Source organism: Lepidochelys kempii, chromosome 10 (assembly GCF_965140285.1).
Source record: "Lepidochelys kempii isolate rLepKem1 chromosome 10, rLepKem1.hap1, whole genome shotgun sequence".
NCBI classification, from domain to species: Eukaryota; Metazoa; Chordata; order Testudines; family Cheloniidae; genus Lepidochelys; species Lepidochelys kempii.
In genome coordinates this window covers 9,057,833-9,068,467 of record NC_136389.1, presented here as the reverse complement: position 1 = coordinate 9,068,467, position 10,635 = coordinate 9,057,833, and the positions used below count along the sequence as shown (strand labels likewise).

Here is a 10,635-nt window from a genome sequence, read left to right as displayed (position 1 = left end):
GGGCATTTTGACCCGTCCTTCCTCTCCCCAACCTGCTAGCATTGGAAAGCCATAAATAGGGCCATAGCATCAAACTCCACTGGGATACCCTGGGCTGGCTTGCCAGAACAGGGAAAGCAATAAATATTTTGCTCAGAAGAAAAAGAGGGTGGCTATTTTCTGTCATTAATGAGGATGCTTTGGGTCTGATCCTGCACGTGCTTCGGCGAGTAACTGCCCTGCTGATCTCAGGTGTAAATGCTTATGCTCAAATAAATTGGTTAGTCTCTAAGGTGCCACAAGTACTCCTTTTCTTTTTGCGAATACAGACTAACACGGCTGCTACTCTGAAAGGTGTAAATGCTGTTACTCCTGGGCATCAGGAAGTCCAGGATTGGGCCACCAGCCTGTCCCTTCCAGCTATGAAACTGTCAAACTGGGGAGCAGAGCAGGAACTTTCTCTGTTGCAGTCACCTGTCTCTGCCCCTTCCCTTTGGCCTTTCACAGCCAAGGCTCCTCTCGAGCCCAGGCACCTCGAATCTGCCAGGTTTCTGGGCCAGATGCGAACGTGGATCGCTGAGCACAGCCGCACTCCCCTGAGCCCCAAGGGCATCTGCCGAGCTGCAGCGAGGGAAGCTCTTTCCAGGCCCTGGCACTTCCAGCTGTTGGCCCCGGAGCCTTGCACCCAGGCCTGGAGCCCTGAGCCAGGGCTCGGGCAGACAACCCAAGCCTGCTGCAGCGGCTACTTCAGCTGGAGGCAGCCTGTGCAGCTTTCTGCAGTCCCCACCCGCCCACGCAAGGAAGTGGTTACATTTCTCAGAGAGGAAAAGGGAAGTCAGGCTACTTCAGAGCGAGAACTCAACTCCTGCCTTTCATTCGGGGCTGGCTCAGCGGCAGTTCGTGTCGACTGCCCAGAGTCCATGAACTAGCTAACCCGCTTTGGAGAGAGAGATTTTCACCCTGCTTTCCTCAGCTTCTCTTCTCGGTAAGTTGGCCGGAGTGTCTTCTCTTTTACCACGGGAACGGGAGGAACCTTTTCTCCTAGCGGAGTTACTGGCTGTGTGTTTAACCCCGGAGTGTGCCACCAAAAGAAAAATCTTTGTTCCTTTTACTTGAGCAGAACAGATCCGGAGCTACGAAACGGCGCTGGGACTGGAATGAACGTCCCCTTCCCCTTTGAATCAATAGGGCCAAAGAGCTGTTGGCTTTTTTTTTTTTTTTCTCTTTCTTAAATGTTTCTTTTCCATTGTAGCATTTTTTCCCCCCCTAGGAGGCCTGAAAGCTCCACGGATTTGGAACAGATCCCTGAGCGGGGAGACCGCAGAAATGAGTGGAAACGGTGTGCTGGACCACAGCCCCGTTAGCCCTGCTGCTGTTCCCAGATCCCTCCCCAGAGATCCCCTCTGCGTGCCCGCTGGGCCTGACTCTCCCCTCGCTTACACGGCTCCCTTCGGGAGAGTTACTTCTGCGTTACACCGGTGGGAGTGAGAGGAGAGTCAGGGCCTCTGTGCCTTCCCCTCCTTGATTTTCCCCCTCTAGCCCTGACATTGACACTCGAGGCGAAGGTGGCTCTTGGCACATATGCCTCGAACCAGCTAGGGGTGCTCTCTTCCCAGCCAAAGGGACAGATCCTGCGCAGATTCCTGCGTCACCGCGCGGGCAAGCGAAGAGGGAAGTGCCCTCCTGGGAGCTCCGAACGGGGCGCTGATCTGCTGGATGCTCCGCTCTTGGATTCGGGGCTTATCGCCGAAACCATCAGGATTTGCTCGCGGGGCAGAGACCTCGCAGCAGCAGGCAGACAGAGAGCTCCTCCCAGTCTAGCGGAGAGGAACTGCCTCGGCTCTGGTGATCTCCGGCCGCCCGGGGCGGGGGGAAGGCGCTGTCAGTGAAATTGGTGCATTTGGAAGAAGGAAGAGAAAACCCTGGCGAGCAGCCGTTGTCACCCTCAGCAATGGGCTGCTGCTGGCTCCCTCTCCTGGTGGGGGGGGGGGTGACGGGCACTTGGCCACAATGACAAGGCCAAGCCTGAATCACAGGGGAAATCGATGGGTTGCAGGCCCCTGAGTCACACAGCGTCACCCCGCCGAGTTGGCTGGAGAGGAGGAAAGGAGAGAGCAGAGCGCTCACCCCCACAATGTAGGGAGCGGATGGGTAGAAAGCAGGGGCCTCCCCCTCCCTGCAGCTGTTGCTGGAGTTGATGGGATTGACCGTTGAGGCCCGAGGGCACGGTCAGTAATAGGGGGCTGGGGCAGTGGCCTGACTTGCTCCCATCCCTGCTCTGGGTCTCTCTCTCCCCAGGCTGAAGCAGGATAGTGGAGATGCAATCTTAACCCCTGTGCAGAGCAGGGTGATCAGACGTCCCGACTGTATAGGGACAGTCCCGATATTTGGGGCTTTGTCTGATGTAGGTGTCTGTTACTCCCCACCTCCTGTCCTGATCTTTCACACTTGCTGGCTGGTCACCTTAGTGCAGAGCATGTTAGCTTGCCTCGCCCCACCTCCCACTGGAAAGGGTCAGAGGAGCATTGCTGGACTCCCAAGGGAACACTGATTCTGCCTAGTCTAGCAATAGAGCCCCCCTGATTGACCGTCCAGCGGGGCAGGGGTTAACACGGATGCCCTGCCTGGCTCAGGGCGGGGGCGGGGAGGACGACTATATTAAGCTGCATGTGCTAAATACAATTTCCTGCTGAGCGTTTTCACTAGGGGAGGCAGTTACAGCAGAGAGGCTGATCCAGCATTTTGCCCCTTTCTGACCTAATTCAGCACTCCCCACAACATTTGCAATCAAGGCCTTTCCTTTTGGGCAACTTCCTTAGCTTGGGGCGGGGGAAGAGAAATTGCCCAGCTCTGGATCAAACATTCAGTTACTTCCCCCAGCCTTTGTCTTCATTGGTGAGGCCTTGAGCCTGGGCAGAAAAGGAGTGAAACGAGAGGAAGTTATCTTATTCTAAGCCATATCAGTGCTGGGGATCAACTCATCGGTCTCAGGCAGACAAAGATCCTCAAACTTGCCTTTGCTTTACTTGAGAGAGCAGGTGTCTGATCGTTCCAGGGCGGCGATGTGCAGCCAGCAGATTCAGGAGGTGAATGGGACCGGCTGTTGGAGTGAATGTTAGTATAGAATGAAAGGTGACGAGCAAAGGAGGGTGGAATTTTTCCGGACCCTTTTTTGGTTCTTTATTGTGCATAAAGGAGACCAGAAAGCTTGTTTTATTAACCTCTGTCCCGCTTTGTCCTTGCATTACAACTTCAGCTCTTATATAGTCTGCCCGGAAAACAAATAGTGGGGCTGTGAAATCAGATGCCAGGCAAGTGAAACCTAACCTCGGAGGGGAAGTGATTATTATTCAGATTGCTTAAAACGCTTGGGTGCAGGCAGCTGGCAGCAAAGCGTCTCCATTTTTAACCATGCAGCCTCCAGTGCCTTCGAGGGAGGGTGAGGAAGGCAGCCAATGAGTCCTCCTGCAAAAGAGGGAAGGCAGAACTGGATATTCCCAAGGCAAAATTAAACAAAACTTCCCCCCTCCTGATATTATTTTAAACCTTTCAGGCTGTCTTGATGCATCGAAAAGAAGGGAACGGGGACACAACTCCCCTTTTCTCCTTTGCAGCTCACTGTTAAAAATGACAGAGACGCAGTAAATGCACCCTTCCCCCAAACCCATCTCTCCTGAAGCAAGGTCAGCTGCTTAGTTCTGGTTAGCAACTTCATGTTTTCTGCTCCAAGCTTTCCCTAACATTAGCAGCCAGGACCAGCTCCTCAAAAATGCCCTGCTTGCAATGGGAGTTAGGCACCTAAATAGGTTTGAGGAGCTGGGCCCAGGCCCCTATTTGCAGCCAGTTTTATTCAGACCGGCCTCCTTAAGCACCCAGCGCAGAAGCCTGCTTGCTTCCTGTGCATCTCACGGCAGCAGTGCAAATGGGATGAGCTGTGGCAGGTTTCAGGACAGCGGCAGCACTGAGTGGTAATCACTGAAATCTAGGGTCTGTCTGGTTCTCATTGGGTCAAACGAATCCCCAGTGTAACCTCATTGACACTTCGATGGGATTATAGCATAGTCCTTTGATGCTCATAACACTGCCCAGGGTTGACACTGGTCACGTTTCCCCCTTGCAGATGATACGTACAATCTCGCAATAAGACAGAACCTTTGCATTTTTAATACAACGGCCTCCAAAGCTACTTAAGCTTAATTCAATAAGGTTTGTGAGGGACAGTGCAGGAAACTGCCAGATCGGTCACAGCTGGCATTGTGCACTTAGATTTATTACGGGTTTTACAGCTGTGTGCAAATCATCCAGCCTGCAGCACTGCTTGCAACAGGGTTAGTAGGATCATTGGTTTGATCCGCTGTAGTAAGTCCTATGTCCTCCACTATCTCCAGATATTCTCATGAGCAATTCCTTGGAGGGTGTGGCTGGATGTCACAGCTGTTTGAAGCATGGGTAGATGGCACATTATGTGCTGTGGATCTGAGCTTTGCTGGGACTCAAACCATTAGGCATTGGGTTTTGCTAATTCCTGTGTGTGGGGCCCTGTTTCTCTTGCTCTTCACAGGGAGGCTGGAATCTGTTATTAGAGACGTTCCCCCCTCCTTAGCATTCACAGCTGCCAAAAAGTGGGCAATGCTTTTTTGCCTCCAATAATAACAAGCAGCAAACGCTGCAATTAACATCCTGTCTGTCCCGTCCAAGTCTGGCGCAGAGAACAGTGGCAATTTCTGAGGACTCCTCATGAAATTGACTTCTGGGTTCAAATTACCTCTGAGTGCAGCCCAGCTCAGCAAACCGGAGTCTGTTGCTTATTCGATGGTTCCGGTTCCTTCCATAGAGTTGGCCGAGGCCTGTTTAAAGTCAAGGGTAGGTTAATTAAAAAAAAACAACAACTGTAAAAATAACCCCTCCCACTCCAACACTGAGTATTTCAAGAAGCAGAACAGTGGTTCTTTCATTATGAATTCTGTACACTGGCAAAAGCCAGCGGTGAGCTAAGCTAGTGGAAGATATTACTCATGATCTACACTGGGGTTGAACAGCCAGCTTGCTCTTAATAAAAATGTAGATTGATTGCTGAGGAGAGGCGAAGAGAAAGGAACGTTTTAACCATAAGAATTGAGATGTTTCTAAAGAGGAAGGAACTCACAGAGGAACCAAAGTGAGGCAACTAAGATGAAGCAACCAAGTAGGCTGAGAGATTGCACACTGTTATACAGTGTCGGCAAGATAGTTTCCAGAAGAAGAGGATGACTTCTCATTTAAAAGGTTCTCTGACTTGGGAGCAACTTGTTAAGACGATCATGGTTGATTTTGCTAAGAGAATTTTGATCTTGGTTGATTTTGGAATGGAAGCATCTTGAGGCACATGCGTGCCAGCCCCTGAGCCTTTTAGCCACAGCCTCTGCTGTGTTTTGGGATGTTCAGCGCAACAGCTGAGCATGAGCCAGAGTAAAACCAGTGGCATTTGTATTGACTAAATCGGAAGCTGGACTAAAGCACGCAGCATAGTGACTGCAGACGGAATGACGCCGTGTGTTGCATGGGCAACGCCAACCATTAGACAAAGCTCAAACAAGCACATCTACAAGAGCTACCAGGTCTGACTTGGCTGACTGCATCTCAGAGAGGCACCTCCCAGCAGCCAGACAATGGTTCGTTCTTTTGCAACATCCTGCAGTGGACCCAGCTGGAGGCAGGAAGCCAGGCTAGATGGGCCACTGGTCTGATTCAGCATGACAAACATTTGATCTGAGGTCAGCCTCTTTAATACTGGAATGCCTCCAATCTAGCCATAAAATGCATCCTTATAGGGCAGCCGGGGGTAACTGGTACAGCCCGCTGCTCCGTTCAGGGCGGTGTTGGTGGGAATGGATCACATGATTCTAGCACCAGTGATTGGGAATAGTGAACTGGAAGGCGATCCATGGGGGACTGCCTGGCTCAGGGGATGGGGACACGGAGCATTTCACCACTCGGGCGCCAGCTTGAATCTAATCACGGTTGGTAGTGACAGAAAACTCTTCTCCGCTCCTATTTGTTCCTTGGCTGTGAGCGGCTTGATGCTCCCTGTCTTGGTACCATTCCCTCCAGGTGTCTGATCTCGTCTGGGCTGGGCTGGGACAACGTTAGGGGAGATTTGCACTAAGTCTGAAGCTGCCCGGCTGTCCCCCTTCTATAAATAAATGGAGGACTGGCCTCTCTAGGGCAGTCAACCCAGCACTGAATTCACCCCCTGCCCCCATGGAGACTTAGTGGGGACACGGCCCCCAGTAGGTGACTGTGTCCAACTGCTTGTGGCTTTGAGGGCGAAAGTCAGGAAGAAACCTGAGCCATGGGAAAGAGAAGATTCCCAGCCACAGATAGTCTCCTCAGCACGGAGGCGTCCATGAGGACTCCCAGATGGGGCAGGCTGTTCCCAGTGCACTTAATTCCCAGGCCTGCTGCTGCTACGTTCTGCTGCTTGCAGCTGGGGCATCTGAGGAATGTGACAGGCATGTGAAGGAGGGGTCTAAGGCACAAGGATGGGGAGGGGTTAGCACAGCCAGCTGCTCTGTGCTCCAGCTGATGGAGGTTAGTGGCTCTCTGAGATCACACTGAAGGTCCTGGCCAGGAAGAAGGGAGGCTGGCAAGGCAAGCAGCAGTTCCTCTCTGACACTACGAACTTGAAGAATTTTGCACTTCATTCATCTGCAAGGAACCCCAATTCTGGGCTTGGTGCATGTGAATCAGCACCAGATAAGTCACCTCCCCTTCATTAAGGGGCCAGTCAGGACTGTCCATGTGAAGTGGACTGAATGGCACTACTGATATGATCTGCTGACAGATAGTTATGTGCCAGTCACCTGGATTAAGAGGCCATGGAACAGAATGATTTCCTGCACCTCTGCATCAGTACAGCAGACTTTCCCATAAACCGGGTGTAGCTATAAACCAAGAACAAATGTGTCCATTTGGATGGAGCTGTTCCAAGTGTTTTTGATCCTGGCTTTTCTGCCCAATTCTTATCTCCTCTGCCCCAAATGCTGAGAGCTTCCCTGATGTTTATAGACATTACAGAAACCAGAAATCCTGCCTAATGCGTCCATTTGACTGTCACCGCATCCTCCCCCTTTTTATCTCCTTCCACTTGTTGCATCTTGACTTTATCCACCCTACACTGCGAGCTTTGGGTGGACAGTCAGGGACTGTCCTAGGTATGTGTCTGCACAGCAAGGAGCAATGCACTGCCCTGATTGCGGCCCCTATACAATACAGCTGATTTCTATGAGAACATCAGACTAGCCACAAAACCGGATTGAGATCACAAGCGACTTTGTGTTGAGCCTGCTCCAATCCCCTCCTGTAAAACCCCAGCATGTGCTTATGTGCTGAGTCTGTTTGCTTCTGGAGCAGGAACCAGCGCCAAGAAGGTTCATGAGTGATTAGAAAGTCCCTTAACATTCTGAGCCAGCTTCCTGTTTTTTAAGGTTATCAGGACCTTTTTGCTTCCTTTAAAGGCCCTGACTGTGACAGGTTGCTGCCAAAGGGCCATTCCAGGGAGACTTGCAAAGGGAACTGGGGGGGCCTCGCTGTGTGCTTCCAGCAATAAGGCTCGACTGAATGGTAATATCATTGCGAGAGCGCCGCGTCCATCCTGTGGGATGGACCATGAGGCCCTAGCCTAGTCTCTTCTCATTTTGCACCACGAATCTCCCTCCACCAAAGCCAAAGGCATAAGGGGAGTAATTTACCAGACTAAATTAGTAATGCATTCCAGCGCTGACTTGTGAGAATCAGACCGTCTTAAGAAATGCTTGGGGCTACTGACCAGAAAGGGCTGGCCAAAGAGAGAGGAGTTACTGGCTTTTCATCGGTTGGAAATCTGGGTTCAAATCCACCCTTAGGTTAACAATGAATTGGTGGGTCCTCATCCTAGATCCTAGTGGCCCAAACAACTACACAGGTCATGATTAGTGGAACTGGTCCGAAATCAAATCTGAAATTCAACAGAGAAAAGTGCAAAGTACTACAGTTCAGAAGTAAAAATAAAACGCACAAATATAAAATGGGGAATGACTGGCAAGGCAGGAGTGCTCCTGAACAGGAGCTGTCGTACTGTGTCCAATTGTGGGCATCATGCTTTCGGAAAGATGTGAAGAAACTGGAGAGAGTCCAGAGGAGAGTGTCAAAGTCAGATTCAGGACTCACATAATTTGTCAGACCACGCTGTTTATTAGCAAAGCGCTTTGCTAATGCACCCAGATGTGAGCCCCTCTCTGAGGCTCAAGATAACTTATTTATACAGCTAAGCTAAAGCCAGTTTAACATAAGAGACAAAAGAAAGCAGAAACTGACAAATATACATACATATCTTATTTGCATACTAACGTTTACCAATCTCTTAGCTCAGTAGGAGCTCTAAGTTAATTAGTTTGAGGACCCATTGTCTCACACTCCTTAATGTTTCTCTTCCTAACAACTATATTTCAACAAACCCTTCAAGTAGCATTTCTTTAATGAATTATAATTTCAATATAATTCATTCTACTTTCACAATCCGTCCTTTTGGTCAAGCTACACAATGACCAACAATGACTGGGTTCCACATATCAATCGTTCTTTATCTCTTTGTTCATCAGTGATATTTAAAATCATCAAATTAGCACTCTGGTTTGGGGCAGCTATCTGTGTAGCATGCCTGACACAATTTTGGATACAACAGGAAAGTAACTGAAAACATACAAAAATTATTAGGATTCCAAACAGGAGAGTTAGGGCTCCCTGAAACAACCAGTTTCCTATGCCAGAGAAATTGAAAAGGTTACTTAGCCACTTCCATAAAGAACTTGGCTCTTCGTGGGGAAGATATGCGATTTGTTTTAAGTGGCTAGCACGATCTATTACTTCATTGGTGTTGTCTGGTATATACATACAGCAGTCTTTTCCAGTGAGAGCACAAGTCCCTCCTTTTGCCACCAGCACTATGTCCAATGCCTGACGGTTTTGGAGGGCCATCTGTCGGATTGCCCCTGTTTCTTTGGCCAGGGCTCTTAAACTTTCTCCGGTTTCATTTGCCATTATTTCAGCTACTGCTTGTAACCTTAGGAGCCTTTTTGCATGGTGTATTACGCCCCCTAATGGTATTAAGGAACCGCCAATGGCCTCTTCCCAGGTTAAGGGGCTTACGTTATTTACATACCATTGAGCATCTGTTAAGTCCCTTCTTTTTCGCCTGAAATTGCGGAGGCGTTCTCGAGGGAAGGTTCCTAGCACTCGGAATTGTGGGAAGAGTCGGGCAGGATAACAGATTCCTGACCAATTAGCTGGCAGTGCGGTATAAGCTCTGGTCTCACACACCCAATGATGGCCTATTAAGGCCGGGAAGGGTTGGTTGCACCCCTTTGTCATATAGGTGTTTGCAAAGGAGGAGTAGTATCCCCCAAAGGGTACAGGGTAATTCTCCTTACGAGAAGTGGTGTTATTTGCATGACATGGAAAGATTGTATTGTTTTCACTAAGGTTACTGTTGGGGGAACATGAGTGATTTCTCTGTTTGATCCCAGGTTGAGAAAAAAATTCATATCTCCATACCCGGCCTGCCACTTTTTAGTTTTGTTTGAATAATCCCATACACCATTGGCCACAATATGCTGAAGGCAACGGCTTTTCCCCAGCTCCAGCCCTGTCCCATTACACACCCAACACCAATGACCTTTTCCCTCCACCACATTTATCCATTTAGATGCATTTATTCCCACCGCTTCCCAAGTATCACTGCTGTTCCATATTTTGTTAAACGGACGAGGCCCTCCAGTGAGGTCTGGGGACTTGAGTGGGATAGCCAGGACAGGATCACCAGTTTGAGAGTGGGCTGGGATGTGGCTGCAGACCCAGCAATTAGAAATATGAAGGGTCTGAGCTATCCACACCTGCTGCTGGATAAAAGAATTGTCATCGTGGTCTCCCCAGACCGTAAGATACCAGCAGCCGAGGAACAGGCCAAGGCGCGTGTTGGAGGCAAGGCTCTTCTGGTTCTGACAACCTCAACGGAGGGAACCGCAGTCACGGTTTTACGCCCACCAGGCAGTAGGCGCTAGGCTCGCTACTGCTTTTTTTTGTTCGTCGTCTGCTTCTGGCAACCCTTACGAGAGCGTAGATGGTAAGATATTGCAGACTGTTCCTCTATGTCTTCTTCTGGAGTCAAAATTGACTCTGCGTTGTCCTGAGGTGACGATTGGTTCTCTGGGGATGGTGCCTTCTTACACTGTGAAGCATGTATCCATGCTGCGATGCCAGATAGTTTAACAGCCGTCTGTGTGGTAAGCAGTACCTGATGAGGACCCTTCCACCGGGGCTCCAAGGCGTGCTTTCGATGATGGCGCCGTACGTAGACCCAATCACCTGGCTTGAGGTTGTGGCAAGCGTCGGAGGTGGGTTCCGTGGGCCAGGCGGCTCGAACCTGTGAATGGAAGTGACTTACAGCTTGCATTAGTCCCTTGCAATACTGAAGGAGCGCACTGTGAGTCAAGTTCAAATCTGGAACGGGGGTAATGGTCGTCATAGCTCGCATAGGGCGTCCCATAACAATTTCAAAGGGACTTAATTTATGCCTTTGGGATGGAGTGGATCTCATGTCCATAAGGGCTAATGGTAAGGCTACTGGCCAGCTTAATCCTG

General features: G+C 50.0%; 1 protein-coding gene across 1 annotated transcript in view; it reads left to right on the top strand.

Moving 5' to 3' along the window:
- Positions 1 to 785: 785 nt before the first annotated feature.
- The window catches only part of ARPC1B (actin related protein 2/3 complex subunit 1B), a 23,035-nt gene continuing 13,185 nt past the window's right edge, over positions 786 to 10,635 (top strand). The window contains exon 1 of the mRNA XM_073361888.2: positions 786 to 964. The gene's annotated coding sequence lies outside the window, so the exon portion shown is untranslated. The remainder of the gene's footprint in view (positions 965 to 10,635) is intronic.